This window comes from Malus sylvestris, chromosome 2 (assembly GCF_916048215.2).
Source record: "Malus sylvestris chromosome 2, drMalSylv7.2, whole genome shotgun sequence".
In the NCBI taxonomy this organism is placed as follows: Eukaryota; Viridiplantae; Streptophyta; class Magnoliopsida; order Rosales; family Rosaceae; genus Malus; species Malus sylvestris.
The window spans coordinates 4707032-4727128 of record NC_062261.1 but is presented as its reverse complement, the minus strand read 5'-3'; the positions used below and the strand labels follow the sequence as shown (position 1 = coordinate 4727128).

The window sequence follows — 20097 nt, the reverse complement described above, 5'->3', positions numbered from 1 at the left end:
CTCATTAGTATACTAGCCTTATGATACATGGGAAGTGGATTCTTCTTATCCGCCCTAATAGCCTTCTCCATCATCACTAGAGCTTCTTCGCTTCTCTGTCATATGATACATACACATTTCAGACGATTGGATAATAAAATAAGAATCATTTCGTAAATCAAAAGATTTCTAGGCCGTAACATTAGAATGGATATGCGAATGTAACCTTTAAAGCGTGCAGTGCTGAGGGAAGATAAGTCATTATAACAGAAGAACGTGAATTGATTTGGAAATATTGGAAGCTTCCTGAAAGTTAAGGACTTAAATTGGATTTGGACTTGGTTGACTCAAAGATTAAAACTTTAGTCCATTTTCCTGTATTTTCTCAGAAACCAAACAGAGGGTTATTTTGGTTTTTCTGTTTTCTGTTCATAAACTTTGGTTTATGTTATGCTAGGATAGCACCAAACCTTATGGAACCAACTCTTGATAACCCACAGGAAATATATCAAATGAAATGCAAGAACAAAATATTAAAGACATCAAGATTTTAACGAGGTTCCTCAACAGTTAGTGTAACTGGAGTACGTCCTCGGAGCAGTAGGAGCTCACCCAATAATCCACTATCAACCAAATGGGAGTTTACAAAGTGTTGGCAATCTCACAACCCAAATAACCCAATACACCCAATAGCTCTCACACACCACAGAAACAAATAGAGAAAGAAATATAATGAATAATTTCTTCTCTATACATGTAGCTCAAAGCTATTACAACAATAACTATGATGGATGATTGCTAACCAAAAAGAAGAGCACCTTCTTCTTCTTTTCTGCTCTCAGTTTTCTGCTCTCTGCAGCTCTCTTTGCTCTCTCAAAGATGGACTACTAAAACAGAAAATGGTGCACACTCCTTCCTCTCTCTTTCTCACTTCCGTATGCTAACATTCATCCATCCTAAAACAACTAATAAACAAAACCAAAGTAAAGACATAATGATTACTTTACAAACATCATCATGACTTTCCTTTTTTCTTTTCAACAAACATAATCATGATGCCTTTCACTTGGTTTGTTTATTAGGAAAGGTGATGGCCACTTGGCCACAATTCAACAGTTTAGTCAGTAGATCGTTGAACATTGTCAGGAGGAAATTTAATTAAGAAAGATATTAAGGTCTGATTTTTTTGGGGGGGGGGGGGGGGTGTCTTTCATAAATGAAACCTTGACTTACTTATCGTTGTGATGATTAATCGGGAATTGATATGGAGCTTGTCTTTTGAGCAGTTGCACAGAGTTTTGATGAATAACCAGTCTACCGGGCGCAACCAGAAACCCGCCAAAGGGTTGAAGGTGAAACAGGCAATTCAGATTGCATTGATTTTGGCTGTTTGCTTCTGGTTGCTATACCAGATGAAGCAGTCACATGACAAGGACTATAGTGAAAATTCAAAGGACAATGCCAGCGAAGAACGCGGTTCTGATATTTTAGGGCCGAAGGGGAGTGCAGGGTGGTCAAAAGGTGGAGCTGTGTCTGCATCAGAAGATCCGAAACATGTAGGAGAAGTAAGTGTAAATAAGGAAGATGGAAATGCAGAAGAGAAAAATGAAGAAAAATCGTTGCAGAATGTAAACGAAGCAAATGAAGTTGAAAAAGGAAACAGAAAATCAGAAAAAAGAATTGAACAGTACATATGATAATTCTGATGGTGAAGTTAAGGGAAATGATGAATTGGTGGGGCTCGACAAGAGTTCTTCGCGTGAAGAAAATTACCAAGAGGGGCATGAAGGTAAGCAGGCAATTTTCGCTGATCAAGATGTTGCGAAACATGGGAATCATGATGAAGTAGGAGAGGACAACGAGCAAATACCACATGATAAGCACGACGAGCAAGAAAATGGAAAGGGCCAAGCTAAGGAGACAAAGAGATTGGAGGAATCTCGTACCACTGACAAGGAGCCAAAGAGATTGATGGAATTGAGTGTTGAGGAAAAACTAGAGTACACAATTCTAACATAAGTGTTGGAGAGACAAAACAAGTAAACAAATTACTTGTATTACACTCACAAAATATTACAACACTCAAACTCTCAAGAACATACTTGAGAAACTATGATACTCACTCACTTTCTAGAGACAAACCCTAGATCACTCAGACTCTTCACAAGACTACTCTTACTTCTCACTCTCACTTGGTTGGTTGGTTGATTGGTTGCTTGATTGATACAAATGGTGTGGATGCCTTCTCATTTTATAGGCATGGATGGAACCTTGGAGAAACATGTAATCATCATGCTAGAGATATCTAGATAATTTTACTAACTACTAATCTTGCATGTTGGTGGAAACCTCACCATTCTTCTAGACTCTTCCACCAACTTGAACTTTGCTAGAATTCTCTAGCATTTGTATGGATCTTTCTTTGTCAATGGGCTGGATCCATCTTGGGCCAAGGCAAGATTTCACTTCAACAGAAACACCAATTGGGCTGGTGTTGATCTTCAACACTCCCCCTCAACACCAACTCATTCTTTCCTCCATGCTGAGTTGACGACGAAATTTTTCAAACTTGCCAGTACTCAAACCTTTAGTGAACAAGTCCGCAACTTGTTCATATGTATTGATTTGTCTCATCTCAATCTCTTCTTGCAAGACCTTCTCTCTAATGAAATGATAGTGTACCTCAACATGTTTAGTTCTTGCATGAAAGACTGGATTTTCCGCCAAGCGAATTGCCGATTGGTTATCACAGTACAATGGTACTAGATAGTCTACTAGTTGATGTAAATCACCCATCAACTGTACCAGCCATGCATTCTCTTGAGCTGCCATTGTTGTTGCTCTATACCCTGCTTCTGTGGTTGACAAAGACACTGTTGGTTGTCTCTTGCTGCACCACGAAACTACTCCAGAACCAATTCTGAAGACATACCCAGTGGTTGATCTTCTGGTGTCATGATCTCCTGCAAAGTTTGCATCACAATAACCAACTAACTTGTAGTCTTCACCTTTCTTGTACAAAATACCATAGTCAATTGTACTCTTCACATATCTCAGTATTTGTCGAACTGCATCCAAGTGAGGCTTCTTTGGATTTTGCATGTACCGACTAATCACACCAACTGCATAAGAAATGTCAGGTCGAGTCAAGGTTAAGTAGATCGGACTACCTACCAATTGTTGATACATCGTCGCATCTTCCAAATCTTTTCCTTCATGGCATTTGGCTCTATTGACGTCGAAATCAGCTTGCATTCGAGCATTTCGAACATCTTCAACAAATCTTTGGCATACTTCTGTTGACATATAAATATTCCTTCTTGTGTGCGATCAACCTCTAGACCAAGGAAATGCTTGAGTTGACCAAGTTTTTTCATCTGGAAACGGACTGATAAATTCTCTTTCATCCGAAGAATTTCTGCCTCATCATCACCGGTTATGATTAAGTCATCCACATACACTAGCATGATAGCTAGCTTTCCTTCATTGGCTTTGACAAACAGGCTGGAATCTACAGGTGTTACTGAATAACCACTTTGTGTGAGAAACTCTGCAAGCTTACCATACCATGCTCTTGGTGCTTGTTTCAAACCATAGAGTGATTTCCTTAACTTGCACACGTACTCAGGATGAGCTTCAGTTTTAAAGCCCATTGGTTGCATCATGTAGATCTCCCGATCTAACTTTCCATGCAAGAAAACATTCTTCACATCCATCTGGTATAGATTCCGATCTTTGTTAGTTGCATGTGCAAGTAGGACTCGTACTGTTGTAAGTTTCGTCACTGGACTAAACGTTTCATCATAGTCTAGTTCATACTGTTGAGAGAAACCACGAGCTACCAATCGTGCTTTGTACCTCTCGATTGACCCATCTGGACGACGCTTTATCTTGTAAACCGACTTGCAGGATATGGGTTTCACATCTCTTAGCTTTGGCATGAAATCCCAAGTCTGATTTTGCTGAAGTGCATCGATCTCTTCTTTCATAGCTGTCATCCACTCAGAACTCTGCGATGCTTCTTCGAATGTCTCAGGCTCTGTTGCTTATTCAATTATGGCTATATTGGCATATTTAGGATTTGGCCTTCGTGTTCTTGTTGACCTTTGGAGTTGAGATTGTGGAGTTGATTCTTCCGTTTCACTAGGCCCACCTTCTTCGTTTGGTTGTTGATACATGCCAGTTTGCCAAGGATTCTGAGCCACTCTTTGTTCAACATCATTGCCATTTAGATCTCCTGATTCATCTGAACTTGGTTGGAGTTGGATAGTATGCTCCCCCATATTCAGTTGCAGCTTTTCTCCAAATTCTCTAGAGTCTGGTAGCACCTCATTCTCTTAGGACCACTAAGAAGACGCTTCATCAAACACCACATCTCGTGAAGTGTAACATCTTCCACTTGTTGGATCGTAACATTTCCACCCCTTTCTTTGGCTGTCGTATCCCACAAAGATACATCTAACAGCTTTCTTGTCAAACTTGCTCTGTAAATGATTAGGAACAAATACATAACATACACAGCCAAATACTCGAAAGTAGCTAACTGTAGGTTTCATGTTCCACAGTTTCTCAAAGGGCGAAACAAATCCTAACCTCGGTTGAGGAAGTCTATTGATCACAAAGGCTGCAGTCTTCATTGCTTCAGTCCAAAACCTTCCCGGTACGTTCTTTGCATGTAGCATACTTCGACAAATCTCTGTAAGATGTTGATTCTTTCTTTCCGCTACGCCATTCTGTTGTGGCGTGTTAGCACATGTGAACTGGTGACATATTCTACATTCTCATAGATATTGGGAAAACTCATTCGAGGTATATTCTCCTCCATTATCTGTGCGTATGCAACGGATCTTCTTTCCCACTTCTCCTTTAACTATCTCTTTAAACTCTTTAAATTTTGAAAATGTTTCAGATTTTCTTTCATAAAGAAAACCCACACATACCTGGAAAAGTCATCAATGAACGTCACCATGTACCGCATCCCACTTATCGATGATTGCTTGACGGGCCCGAACACATTGAAATGAACCAACTCCAATGGCTCTTTCGCTTTAAACTTTGACTCTTCGTATGGTAATTGATGTGCTTTACCATACTGGCATCCTGCACAAACCGTGTCTGTTCTCACGTCAAGTTGAGGTAGCTTTTTAAGCATTGACTTCTTCATCATCACATTTAGCTTGTGATAGCTAACGTGATCCAATCTCACGTGCCATGATTCTGCTATCTCGTTCTTCTTTGTCTTGTCTACGTATGCAGTTTCTGACACGCCCCGACCCCGATATTCCCTGAATATCAGGATAGGCACGTGCTGGCCAACACCCGAGGTGACGAAAGCCATTTATTGAATACAAGAGTAAAGATTAGGAGAAAATATATATATAAGATTATCATAAGGTCTAAAGGAAATAAACAGTGCTTAAGAAAGTGGCTAGAGTGCACATAGCATGTTCTAATTTGAGATTTCAAAGGGAAAGACTATTACAGATATCACACAAAGAAAACAGACGCAGCTACTGGTAGGGGAATGCCTCGTATATTGCGTTGTAGTCCTCGTCCCTAAGATCTGAATGGGGGCGCAAAACAAGGGTGAGTGGACCAAGTTTATATACATACATAATACAAAAACATTTATAAACATACTAACCCCCATAGTTAAGATAATGAAAACTACTAAATAATAAGTGATAGGTTTCTCAAAACCTCTAGCATGCCATAAAAATAATTCATATATCTCTCTCCAAATCAATCTTAGAAAATCATATCAGAAATCATATCAGGAAGCATAACACAAGTTGTGCTGCTAGTGAGTGCACTGAATAACAATACTTCCGGCCCAATGCCTGCACCTTAGTCTCTGTGCCCGTAGCCAGAGATATCTCCATCCCGGCCCAATGCCTGTCTCTGTGTCCCTCAGCCTTTCGCTAGGGATTATTTCTCTTGGCCTCAATGCCAACACCAGATCCTCGCCCCAGGCAGCATAGTGTTCACTTGGTACGCACAAAACATAATTCATCTCTAAAATACAAATTCGTAGCCTCTATACTACGAAGAGGTGTTCGAAAGTCATTTGGAACACATTCTTAGCATCCTATCGTCATCGATCAGATAGTCTACCAGAATGAGGGTTCTATAGAAAATACAATATAATGAAAATAGTTCAAAAAAAATATATATATATATATATATATATATATAAAATCAATCATAATTAAATCATCATGCTTCCTATAAAGTATTCCTCAAATCAATAATTCTGCAAGGCATGCTATTAAATTATGCAATTCTATCAATAAAACATGCAATTTTCGAAGGTGGTCCACTCACAAATACTCCGAAGCAGCAGAATTGTGCGGAAAAAGATTAAGGAAGTCTCCACTAGCAACTTCACCTAAGCACGAGAATGTACAATTTAATAAACTACCCAAAAGATGGAATTTTAGGAAATGGAAATGGGTTTTGGGTTGAGTGGGTTAGGGACAAGAGGTGGTTTGGGCTTAGCCCAAACCCATACTCACCAACACACACACATGCAAAGCATGCACTGCACACACACGCGCATATATATATATATATATATATATATATAAACACACACACACACAGCATGCATAAGCATGCGCTGCACACACACATGCATATATATATATATATACACATATATAAGCACATACACACGCAGCATGCATAAGCATGCGCTGCACACACACATGCATATATATATATACATATATAAACACACACACACATGCCTATATATATATACACACACACATATATAAACACACACACACACACACGCAGCATGCATACACGGCATGCACAGCATGCTCACACACACACACATGGTTCACGCACACACACACCATGCACGCCTGCACCCCGTACACACACACACACACCCACGAACTCGTCGGAGTTCGTCGTCGGAACCGGACATGCATGCACAAAGGATGGCAAGGGTTAGGGCTTGAATGAAGGGTTCTAAAACTTCACAAATATACCTAAGAACTCACCTGGACGCACTGCAGCAGGTTTTGGGAAGAAATGGACCTCGAACTCGTCGGAGTTCGTCGTCGGAGCTTATTGGAAGAAAGCATGGGTGTATGGTGACCTTTACTTTTCCATGTTTTCCTCACCTTTACTTTTCCATGTTTTCTGCTCCATGTTTTCTTACTTTTCCTCCCTTTCTTTCGGCTTCTGTTTTCTTTTCCTTTCTTCCGCTCATTTATATGAGCTTTCATTGTACTTAGTTTTACATAATACAAAATATAGACATTCAAAATTCAATATGGTATCAGAGCAGTGACCCTAACCGGCCTATCTCTGTGATGTTCTCTTGAGGGATTTGTGAGCTTCTTGTCCTTCAATCATGGCTGAAGAAATCTTAGTAAATTTGGAAGGAGACGGCTTTCATGCTACTCCACCATCACCACACTCAGATATTGATATCAACCCAAATCAACGTCTTAGTTCTGTCTTGCTAAATGAGTTTAACTATCTTCCATGGGAGAGAGCAGTTTCTCTTGCTCTGGGAGGACGATCAAAGCTTGGTTATGTTAATGGTGCTATTCCAATGCCTGAGACTACCTCACCGGAGTATGATGCTTGGCTATGCAAAGACCAGTTGGTCATGTTGTGGCTACTCAATTCCATGGATCGTAAGATTGCAGAAATTTTTAGCTATGCTGAATCCTCCATGACTCTTTGGAAAAATCTCAAGGAAATGTATGGAAATCAGAACAATGCGGCTAGAGTGTTTCAGTTAAAGAAGGACATTGCTGGTTTGCAACAGGAAGGAAAGCCATTTGTGCAACATCTTGGAAAGCTGACCACTATGTGGAACGAGCTGAATGTGTATCGACCACACACCATCGACGCTGCTGTGCTAACTAAAAGAGCCGAGGAAGACAAAATATTCCAACTCCTAGCAAGTCTGAGTCCTGAATTCGAAGATCTTCGAAGTCATATCCTCATGAATCCCGACCTGCCTTCTTTTTCAAGTGTGTGTGCCACAATTCAAAGAGAAGAGGTTCGAAGGAAAGTCATGACCATGGACATGAAGGCAAATATACCAGAAGCTAGGGCTTACTTCTCTAACCAAAAACTTGGTGAGGAGAGAGGCTACAAAGGAAAGAAAACTGGCTTAAAATGTAGCCATTGTGATGCTGGTGGGCACTCAAGAGATCGATGCTGGATTCTTCATCCAGAGTTAAAACCAAAGTTTCCTAGGGATAACAAAGGTGTCTCGAAAGGCTCGTACAACCCTTCTTACAAGGCAAATCATGTTGCCACAACTTCTTCTGATGGAGCACTGAAGTTCACCACTAATCCAGCTGCACTGATCAACGAGTTTGCTATGTTTCTTCACAAGAAACAAGGTCTTGGAGATAGTGAAGGACCACTAAATCAGTGTGACAACAATCAAACTGCACTACTAGGACAGTTTGCTGGCTTCCTGGCTGGAAATGAAGGCGTGGTACAAAGGGACATCCCAGGTATCTTACACTCCTTCTCAACTGCTCTCAACATTGGTAATGTGCATGATTATTGGATTATAGATTCTGGAGCCACTGATCATATGACTAACAAGTCTACAAACTTGCATAAATTTGAAAAATTTTCTATTCCATCCCAAGTGTCAGTTGCCAATGGAAAAAATGCTATGGTTGTGGGAAAAGGAAAAATACATTTGATCTCAAGTGATGTCGAGTCTGAGGCTCTTTATGTTCCCCCATTCCCTTTTCAACTTTTATCTGTTAGCAAGATCACAAACTCATTAAATTGTCTTGCCATTTTCTCTCCCAAAAATGTGATCTTTCAGGATGTAGTCACCAAGAAGATGATTGGTGAAGGATTTTTCTTAAATGGTCTCTACTATCTTTCCAAGCATATTCAAGTTCCCAAGGTTTTTCAAGTCACTTCAAGCTTAGCTCAAGAACAACAACTTTGGCACCAACGCCTAGCACATCCTTCTGAAAAAGTTCTATCCACCTTGTTCCCAAATATGTGCAAAGTTACAAGTCCTTGTGATGTTTGTCATTTTTCTAAGTTTACTAGATTACCATTTACTTCCTCTTTGTCTAGGGCTAGTAACCCTTTTGAAATTGTGCATTCTGATGTTTGGGGACCAACTATAGAGTCTTTTGATGGATACAAATATTTTGTAACTTTTGTGGATGATTTCACAAGGATTACTTGGTTGTATCTTTTGAAATTTAAAAGTGAAGTGATGGAAGTTTTTCAAGATTTTCATAGACTTGTGGCCACCCAATTTGCTTCAAAAATTCATATTTTACGATCAGATAACGGCACAGAATATATGTCTCATAACATGTCACACTACTTGAGCACGCATGGTATATTACACCAAACAAGCTGTGTTGGAACACCTCAACAAAATGGGGTGGCCGAGAGGAAGAATAGAGATCTACTTGAGAAGACTAGAGCTCTTATGTTTCACATGAATGTGCCTAAAAAGTTTTGGTCTCAAGGAGTCCTTACTGCGGCATATCTCATCAATAGATTGCCTAGTAAAGTGTTGAATTTTAAATCACCTTATGAGGTCTTGAAAAATAGAAAGATCAACTTTTCCCATTTGAGAGTTTTTGGGTGTACATGCTTTGTTCACATTCAAACTCAAAATCGTGACAAGCTAGACCCAAGGGCTTCCAAATGTGTCTTTCTAGGTTATTCATCTACCCAAAAAGGTTACAAGTGCTATAATTCAACAACTAGAAAAATGGTTGTTTCAAGGGATGTTAAATTTGAAGAACATGTTCCTTACTTCTCACAATCACTGGATTACTCTAGACAGGGGGAGCATTTGATGGACTTATTTCCTTTTCCATATCCAAACGGAGAAGATGCAACATGCACTCCTAGTGATCATGTGCCGGATGATGTTAACCTTCACTCGGTGGAACATCTTGAAGATGAAAACCCTTCCTCATCAGAGATTCACACTGCACCCTCCAGTGATCCTTCCAACCATGATGTTGTTCAAATACCTGTAGTTCAATCTCCTACAGTTCGTCGCAATCCTGCACGAGAGAGGAAACTTCCATCCAAGTTGCATGATTATGTGACCTACACTGCCTGGTATCCCGTGACTGATGTTATTGATTATAGCAAAGTCTCATCTTCTTTTGCTACATTCCTAAGTGCCATTAATGAAGCTCGAGAACCTCAAAGTTTTCAAGAAGCCAATCTTCACAGTGAGTGGAGAAATGCTATGGCAGAGGAGCTTCAAGCCCTCCATGAAAATAACACATGGACTATAGTGAAACTTCCAAAAGGAAAGAAGGCAGTGGGGAGTCGTTGGGTGTACAAAACTAAGTTTCATTCAGATGGCACAATCGAAAGGAATAAGGCTCGCTTGGTTGCTCGAGGTTTTACACAAACCTATGGCGTCGATTATAAAGAGACATTTGCTCCGGTGGCAAAAATGAACACTGTTAGAGTATTGTTGTCGGTTGCAATTAACAATGCATGGCCTCTCTTTCAAATGGATGTTAAAAATGCTTTCCTGCATGGTGAACTTGAAGAAGAGGTTTACATGAAGCTACCCCCAGGTCATCCTCAATCAAACAATCCAGAAATGGTGTGCAAACTCCATAAATCCATTTATGGTCTCAAGCAAAGTCCACGTGCATGGTATGCCAAGCTCAGTCATGTTCTGGAAAGGGTTGGTTTTTGTCGAAGTATTGCGGATTCTTCCCTATTTGTTCGTTCCAGCTTAGTGGGTAAACTAGTTGTGCTCATTTATGTTGATGATCTAATTGTGACATGTGATAATATGTCAGAGATTAATGCTCTTAAACAGTATCTCAACAACAAGTTTGCTATCAAGGATCTTGGCACTCTCAAATACTTTCTGGGCATCGAGATGGCACACTCTCACAAGGGTTTCTTCCTCAACCAACGCAAGTATGTCATGGATCTTCTTCACGAAGCAAAAATGACAGATTGCAAGCCTGCTCGTACCCCCTTGGATAGCAACTTGAAGCTAAAAACTCACGGTGATCAAGTTCCCAATTTAAGTTACTATCAAAGAATGGTTGGCAAACTCATTTATCTGACTATCACACGTCCTGATATATCATATGCTGTCAGCATTGTTAGCCAGTTTATGCACTCTCCAAGCATGGATCATTTGAAGATTGTTCATCGTGTGCTACGTTATCTTAAGGGTTCCATTGGTAGAGGAATTCTTATGCGCAACAATAGTCACACTCAGATCTCAGGCTATACCGATGCTGACTGGGCAGGCAATTCTCTCGATCGCAAGTCTACCACTGGGTTTTGTACGTTTGTGGGAGGCAACCTAGTTACCTGGAAAAGCAAGAAACAAAGTGTTGTTGCACGCTCTAGTGCAGAGGCAGAGTATCGTGCTATGGCGTCCACTGCTTGTGAACTTATTTGGCTCAAAAGCCTTCTGTTGACTTTAGGTTTTCCTCATCAACAACCCATGTCCCTACACTGTGATAATCAGGCCGCGATGCACATTGCATCGAATCCTGTATTCCATGAGCGAACTAAACATATTGAAGTTGATTGTCACTACGTCAGAAATCAAGTTCAGTCCAAGGTGATCGACACTCACTACACGCGCAGTCATGATCAACTTGCGGATATTTTCACAAAAGGATTACCCTCTGCTGATTTTCAACGTCTTTTGTTCAAGCTTGGATCAATTAATCCCTTTGATCCAGCTTGAGGGGGAGTATTGGAAGAAAGCATGGGTGTATGGTGACCTTTACTTTTCCATGTTTTCCTCACCTTTACTTTTCCATGTTTTCTGCTCCATGTTTTCTTACTTTTCCTCCCTTTCTTTCGGCTTCTGTTTTCTTTTCCTTTCTTCCGCTCATTTATATGAGCTTTCATTGTACTTAGTTTTACATAATACAAAATATAGACATTCAAAATTCAATAGAGCTAGATTATTGGCACAGAGAAAAACTGAGGTCAAAACCCTTGAGTTTTGTCATAAAACCAACATGCATAAACCAAAAATTTGAAGAAGGAACACACTTCTCACCTGGGTTCGAGTTTTAAAGCTTTTAAGCTCTCGGTTTCAATGGCAGAAAACTCCACGATGCTCTGATGGCGCATGCAAGGGTACTATTGAGTTCGTTAAGTCTCAAGGATTCCAAATATATAGATTTTGGGGTTTGATTTGTGAAGGAAGTGAGGTGAAAGCTAGAGAGAAGCTCTCGGAGTTTAGAAAGTGAGAGAGAGAGAGAGAGAGAAGAAACCGAAAGAGAGAGAGCACTGAGATTGGAAAATTGTTTCGGGAAGAGAGGGAAGAAGAGAGAGATCTGAGAGCTGCCACATGGCAGTTTAAGAACAATAGAAATTCTAGATTAAGGGTTAGGATTAAAAGAGAATAAGGGACTAAATTGATAGATAACAAATATGTTCTAGGGGAAAAATAGAGATAGAATGAAAATATGGGGGTGGGGTTTAACAGTTTCTGCTGACATTACATAGAATGACTCTTGCTGTGAGAGCTGACTCTTGCTTCTCCATAGCAACGGATACTCCAACGTCCCATTCTTCCTCCAAGGCTAGAAACGCAATGACGTCCCAATCATCTTCACTTTTCTTCTCTGAGTTAGCGATGTTACTCTCTGCAGGCTTTTCAAACTAGCAATCCTTCACTATGTGGCCCTTCTTTCCACAATTGTAACATTTTCCCTCAAACCTTTTATTATTCTGGGACTAACCACGGTTGTCGTGATACTTCAAAGCTCCCCCTGGTTGAGAAATCCCTCATATTTGATGACCTTTTGCCTTGTCACCATTTCTTTTGGATCCACTACCAGCACGCTACTTAAAGCTACCTTTACTTTTGGTGTAGAGCGCTTCCTCTTCACCTTTTAACGAGACCCCTCCCATTTGCTTTGCCAAAGCTTCTTGATCGGCAAGCAAATTCTCAAACTCAGTAAGTGATGGTTGGGTCGGACATCTTTGTACAGCGGCAACAAAGCCTCTATATTTGGGTCTCAATCCATGGATAATTATTCTTTTTATCCTGGATTCTACAATGGCAGCATTAGGATCTAACTTAGAAATTTCACGGCAAATAGACTTTACCTTGTGAAAATATTCGGCCATCATCATGACTCGTTGGGCCATTGATAGCAACTTATTCTCGAGAAGCTGGAGTCTTGTATCGTTCCTCTTTGAAAAGAGTGGCGAAGGTGTCCCATGCTTCTTTTGGTGTCTTGGCCTTCCGTATGTGCTCCAACATGTCATCTTCAATGATAGGATTAAAAGCACACTACAAAGTAGCACACAAATGTCCTATTGATTTTCCTTATTAACACTAAGATTTGTCAATTGTAGCATATGAAAATAAGGGTCTTTCCCGCAGAAGATTGTTTTATCTAACTACTTAAAATGTCACAAAAACTGGTTGCTGTCCCTACTGACCAGCCACCGAAAAATAATTATTAGACTGACTTACACTAATCTAAAGTCTACGAAATTTTATAAGCAAACACTAGACACACAGAGCTACACTTCTACAAATTTTTGGATTAGATTTGATATTTAAATTAAATAAAAAAAAAACATGACAGAAACATATTTTAAGTAGTTCACATATTAAGAAAAACGAGTTAGGGGAATTGCTATCCACCACCAAATAATCATGCAAACATGTTATGTTTCATTCAAATTCCTTTTACTTCCGGATGAAGATGCTCAAGTTGGCTCAATGTTAGAACTCAACCTATTACTCTTTCTTACGTAGTATGTTAAGAGATTGGCGTTTTCAACTTAACTTAGTCCCTAGCATGCAATCTAGATGGCGTGTTCATAGATTTAACAAGTAGAAATCATTAAGAACGAAAAGAGTTTGAGTCATCACAAGGCATCGTAAGTACTGGCGTTGTCTTACTTATCCTAGAAATTGGTTCACATGTTAATCGCAATTAACAAGTACTACTTTAGAACAGATGTAGGTCCTCATTCGACAAGGGCAGGCACACACATACTCATAGCATTAGAATCCTATATATGCTTACTACGTATGCATCCATAGAAAACAAATAAAGAATTCATCAATGAGACAAGTAGTGAACCAAGTTTCATCCATTCATAAAAATAATTTAACGAAATGTCATAACAAGATTGCAATCATATTCGGGGCTTCAAAACAGCCCCTAACTACTAAAAATTTAGTTACACACAATCCTTAAGTTAAAACAAAAGATAGACATGAGTTTGAGAAGATAGAACCGAAAGAAATCGACCGAGGCCTCCTTCCCCATTTCCTTCCCTTTTTTTCTATCTTTTTTTCTCTAAAGAACTCCCCTTTGCTGCTGCAACCTGCAGCCTTTATGCCCATGCTTGCTGCCCCATTTCTGCTCCATAACTCACCCCACTAACAGCCATTTAGTGATGACAATAAGTGAGAGGAAATTGTAAAACAATTGTAACTCTTTGGGCAACCTTTATGCCAATTACTCCCACTTAATCCTCATCTTTAATTCCATTTCATCTGATATTTGAAGAGATGTCAGCTGGCTTGTTCTTGGCTGCAAGTTTTATTGGATTTATTGCCTTCAATGCAGTTACAAACTGCACAGCGTCTTGGAAACCTTTCAGTGTTAAAACGACCATAACTTCTTCTACAAAAACACTATTAACAATCCGCGAAATGTTCCAGAAAATAGACATCCGTAGCTTTCTAAGCATATAGTGCTCATTCTCTAATTCATTCTGAGCTGTTCGCAACTTGCTTCCAAAGTCAGCTGACCTGCACAGGCAGTTTTTGACGAATTTGTTACTATAAATCCTACTTGTGCTATTTTTCTTTTATTTGCTTGACAAATCCCACAAAACACAAAAAAAAAGTAAATAGCTCAAAAATATAAGGAACTAACTAAGAAAAGACAAGTGAATTTGATGTAAAATATATATAAATATGAGCTTATCAAATACCCCCACACTTAGCTTTTGCTAGTCCTCGAGCAAAACAAAGAAAATATGAAAAAGTAGCAACATGAAAAACAATAGATTCCCCCTATGTGACCCTCATAGAATTTCATTCAAGAAAACAAATCATCAAAAACCTTAGCTAGCACCAAACAAGCTAATCCAAGCTCATCTTCCTTATTCAAATGTTAGCAGTAACCTTTTAATCATCCATGAAGTGTAGTGTGTGTAATAGCCATGCTTATGCAATTTCAAGTTTTTTTTTTTAAAAACACCACATGCTAACTAGTGATCTTCTCACGGGACATACACTCAATCACACATATGTTTAGTTTAACGTGTTTCGCTCAAAGAATCAAATGTGAAAGATCTACCATAAGCTTGCATAAAGATCTCATCTCCACAATCATAATTGCAAAACTTAAATCAAGAGGACTTTTATTGGTTGTAATGAGGCTTAGGGAGAGGGTTATAGAAATGAAAGGATAGGTAAACACAAGTTCCAAGCTACATTGCAAGCAATTCTCTTGTTGAGATTTACAAGAACTCAAGCTCTCCAACCATTCTACTAATACCTCCAACCACACCCCTAAACTGAAACTTAAAAAAAAAAAAACTTTTTATTTGCTTTGTATACAATTTTTCTTTTCTTTGTCTTTTTTTTTTTTTTTGGAACCAATTTTGCACATAACTAAATACAAACATGAAATACCCCCACACTTATTCTTTTTTCAAACTCCTTCAAAGTACTTCACAAACATTACTCATAAGACAATCTCACATTGCTCACTAGCTAGCTTGGAAAGGGTAAGGAAAAATGTTTAAGGTATAAGGGTAGACATATCTGGTGATAAGAAATAAAAGGCTCAACATATACGGCTCAAATTGGCAATCTAATAATATCATTTTCTTTAGGAAACATGCTTATTTGGGCCATGGTGATAAACCTAATGCCTCTATCCTTTTCAAGTTCATGCAATCAATGACAAACATTTCAAAAGATCGTTACACAAGTTCTAGAGATGTAATTCACATAAGTTCATCACACATGAAAAAATATGAGTGTATGAAAAATGCACACACTTTCAATAGGCTCAAAAACTCACATAGGTTGTATATGGACACTATATTCACATGTGAAGCTTTAAGTCATACTTTAGTTTCACATCAACAAGGCTATGTGCATTTGGTTTTTCAAAGATGATTAAACATGGACAAGGCTAACAAGAGAATAAGGAATTTCACACAACACATGCTTACTAAGTTCTTGATCACCGTGGTTCAAATTCAATCCAATTATATCATTGGGTCGGGAAACTAACAAAAATCTACTTCAAAACGATAAAGAAAATAAGACAATATTTTTGGATTTTCAAATTTTCTGAATGTTTTTTTTTTGTTTTTTTTTAAATAAACAAAACTAATTAAGAAAACAAAAAGAAACAACGCGGAAACAAATCAAACCAGTTCTTAGTCAAAGGTACGAAAATTTTCAATTTGGTCATTTTTTCAATCCTTACCCCCAAACCTAAACTGGACATTGTCCCCAATGTCAAAAAAAAAAACACATTAATGCATAAAATAAAAATAAAATAAAATAAAAATAAACAAAATAAAGCATTTGGACTGAAAACTTCCCCAATTTGTAGTAAAATCAAGTGATGACCCCCAAACTCCAATTTTACAATCAACTTCAAGGGTGGACATAACCAAATTTTCCTACAAAGAAAAGAAATAAATCAGTTTAGCATGCAAGAAAATTCAGAAAACAAAAACAAATGGAAAATTGAAAATGACATAACAAGACAATGACTAGAAATATTGGGTTGCCTCCCAATAAGCGCTTGCTTTTACGTCCGCAGCCGGACGATACCAAGAGTAATCATCCAAGGGGAAATGGTTCTTGGATCTTCGAGTATGCATATACTACGAAGAGTACGTGACACAAAAACAAAAACAAAAACACTAATTAGACAAGAAAATAAAACAATAGAGAAATAAGTAATTAGAAATAACAATCCCTGGCAACACGGCGCCAAAAATTTGATAGGATTAAAAGCACACTACAAAGTAGCACACAAATGTCCTATTGATTTTCCTTATTAACACTAAGATTTGTCAATTGTAGCATATGAAAATAAGGGTCTTTCCACAGAAGATTGTTTTATCTAACTACTTAAAATGTCACAAAAACTGGTTGCTGTCCCTACTGACTAGCCACCGAAAAATAATTATTAGACTGACTTACACTAATCTAAAGTCTACGAAATTTTATAAGCAAACACTAGACACACAGAGCTACACTTCTACAAATTTTTGGGATTTTTGGATTAGATTTGATATTTAAATTAAATCAAACAAAAACAGGACAGAAACATATTTTAAGTAGTTCACATATTAAGAAAAACGAGTTAGGGGAATTGCTATCCACCACCAAATAATCATGCAAACATGTTATGTTTCATTCAAATTCCTTTTACTTCCGGATGAAGATGCTCAAGTTGGCTCAATGTTAGAACTCAACCTATTACTCTTTCTTACGTAGTATGTTAAGAGAATGGCGTTTTCAACTTAACTTAGTCCCTAGCATGCAATCTAGAATGGCGTGTTCATAGATTTAACAAGTAGAAATCATTAAGAACGAAAAGAGTTTGAGTCATCACAAGGCATCGTAAGTACTGGCGTTGTCTTACTTATCCTAGAAATTGGTTCACATGTTAATCGCAATTAACAAGTACTACTTTAGAACATATGTAGGTCCTCATTCGACAAGGGCAGGCACACACATACTCATAGCATTAGAATCCTATATATGCTTACTACGTATGCATCCATAGAAAACAAATAAAGAATTCATCAATGAGACAAGTAGTGAACCAAGTTTCATCCATTCATAAAAATAATTTAACGAAATGTCATAACAAAATTGCAATCATATTTGGGGCTTCAAAACAGCCCCTAACTACTAAAAATTTAGTTACACACAATCCTTAAGTTAAAACAAAAGATAGACATGAGTTTGAGAAGATAGAACCGAAAGAAATCGACCGAGGCCTCCTCTCCCCTTTCCTTCCTTTTTTTTTCTATCTTTTTTTCTCTAAAGAACTCCCCTTTGCTGCTGCAACCTGCAGCCTTTATGCCCATGCTTGCTGCCCCATTTCTGCTCCATAACTCACCCCATTAACAGCCATTTAGTGATGACAATAAGTGAGAGGAAATTGTAAAACAATTGTAACTCTTTGGGCAACCTTTATGCCAATTACTCCCACTTAATCCTCATCTTTAATTCCATTTCATCTGATATTTGAGGAGATGTCAGCTGGCTTGTTCTTGGCTGCAAGTTTTATTGGATTTATTGCCTTCAATGCAGTTACAAACTGCACAGCGTCTTGGAAACCTTTCAGTGTTAAAACGACCATAACTTCTTCTACAAAAATGCTATTAACAATCCGTGAAATGCTCCAGAAAATAGACATCCGTAGATTTCTAAGCATATAGTGCTCATTCTCTAATTCATTTTGAGCTGTTTGCAACTAGCTTCCAAAGTCAGCTGACCTGCACAGGCAGTTTTGACGAATTTGTTACTAAAAATCCTACTTGTGCTATTTTTCTTTTATTTGCTTGACAAATCCCACAAAACACAAAAACAAAGTAAATAGCTCAAAAATATAAGGAACTAACTAAGGAAAGACAAGTGAATTTGATGTAAAATATATATAAATATGAGCTTATCATTCAACTGTGGTTTTTAAGGCAAACATAGCCTTACCTGCCTTGATCTTCCATTTCCTCAAAATGTCGCTGGTGTCTTCTTCCGGCTTCGTAACTTCATTACCGCCAATGACATCCCAAAGATCTTGGCTTTGTAGGTAAGACTCCATACACGTCGCCCATGTATTGTAATTTTTGTTGTTCAACTTCTTGATTCCTCCAACAACTTGAAGATCTCCTATCGTGTCGGCAGAACTTCGATAAGCCAAACAAGATTAACGAATAATCTTGCGAAGTACTAAACTTCTCACGATTCTTAAAAACTTCACTAGAGATGGTCCCTAATCATACCGCTCTTATACCAATTGTTGAGAAGAAAAAAACTTAGAGTACACAACTCTAACATAAGTGTTGGAGAGACAAAACAAGTAAACAAATTACTTATATTACACTCACAAAATATTACAACGCTCAAACTCTTAAGAACACACTTGAGAAGTATGACACTCACTCACTTTCTAGAGACAAACTCTAGATCACTCACACTCCTCACAAGACTACTCTTACTTCTCACTCTCACTTGGTTGGTTGGTTGATTGGTTGCTTGATTGATACAAATGGTGTGCATGCCTTCTCCTTTTATAGGCATGGGTGGAACCTTGGAGAAGCATGTAATCATCATGCTAGAGATATCTAGATAATTCTACAAACTACTAATCTTGCATGTTGGTGGAAACCTCACCATTCTTTTAGACTCTTCCACCAACTTGAACTTTGCTAGAATTCTCTAGCATGTGTATGGATCTTTTTTTGTCCATGGGTTGGATCCATCTTGGGCCAAGGCAAGATTTCACTTCAACACAAACACCAATTGGGCTGGTATTGATCTTCAACATTGAGTACTAAATAAAGGACATTTCACGTCGTGAAAGTAAGAATGACTCTCTTGAGGGCCAACATTCAGTGGTAGACAGAGTGGTCCATGGCTTTGATGATGTGAATGGCGTGCCAGTAGATGGCCATGATCTCATAGAATCCGTAGTGACTGGAACATGCGGTGATCACGCAATTACCGGACATCAGAAAATGAATTCGAGTTCTAACAATCAAAGTGAAATCAGCGAAAACACGGTAAATGAAGAAGTTGGGTCTAAAGAAGGAACAACTGGTGCTGATTTGGAAGCCAAAAGCAAAATTTCAGTACAAGACTCGAACATTGACATTAAAGCGAAGGTGGAAACAAGTTCAGACACCTCAAGGATTGATACTGTTGAAGAGGCTACGCAAGGAGGCAGTTCCGTTTCAGATTCATAGCCGAAACAAAATGTCATTAACATTACAAGTATCTGCACAAGCAGAAGAAACTAGAGGTAGAAAGTGAGTTGAATTAGTAGCATTTCTTCTTGAGTGACATTGTACAGTCTAATTTCGAGTTTTCTTACAAGTCGTTGGACATTTTCTTGG

At 38.5% G+C, this 20097-nt stretch overlaps 1 protein-coding gene, 1 long non-coding RNA gene and 1 pseudogene across 4 annotated transcripts in view; 2 read left to right on the top strand and 1 right to left on the bottom strand.

Annotated features, from left to right (window-relative positions):
• LOC126596161 (uncharacterized) overlaps positions 1-20097 on the top strand; it is a 37660-nt gene that overhangs the window by 9943 nt on the left and 7620 nt on the right. The gene's annotated exons all lie outside the window — the stretch shown is intronic.
• LOC126596156 (uncharacterized) lies at positions 1281-20095 on the top strand (annotated as a pseudogene).
• Positions 6202-7055, bottom strand: LOC126596221 (uncharacterized). The gene is made up of 2 exons (XR_007613919.1): positions 6993-7055; positions 6202-6367 (listed from the first exon to the last, which is right to left on the bottom strand). It is a non-coding gene; the product is annotated as an uncharacterized LOC126596221 (long non-coding RNA).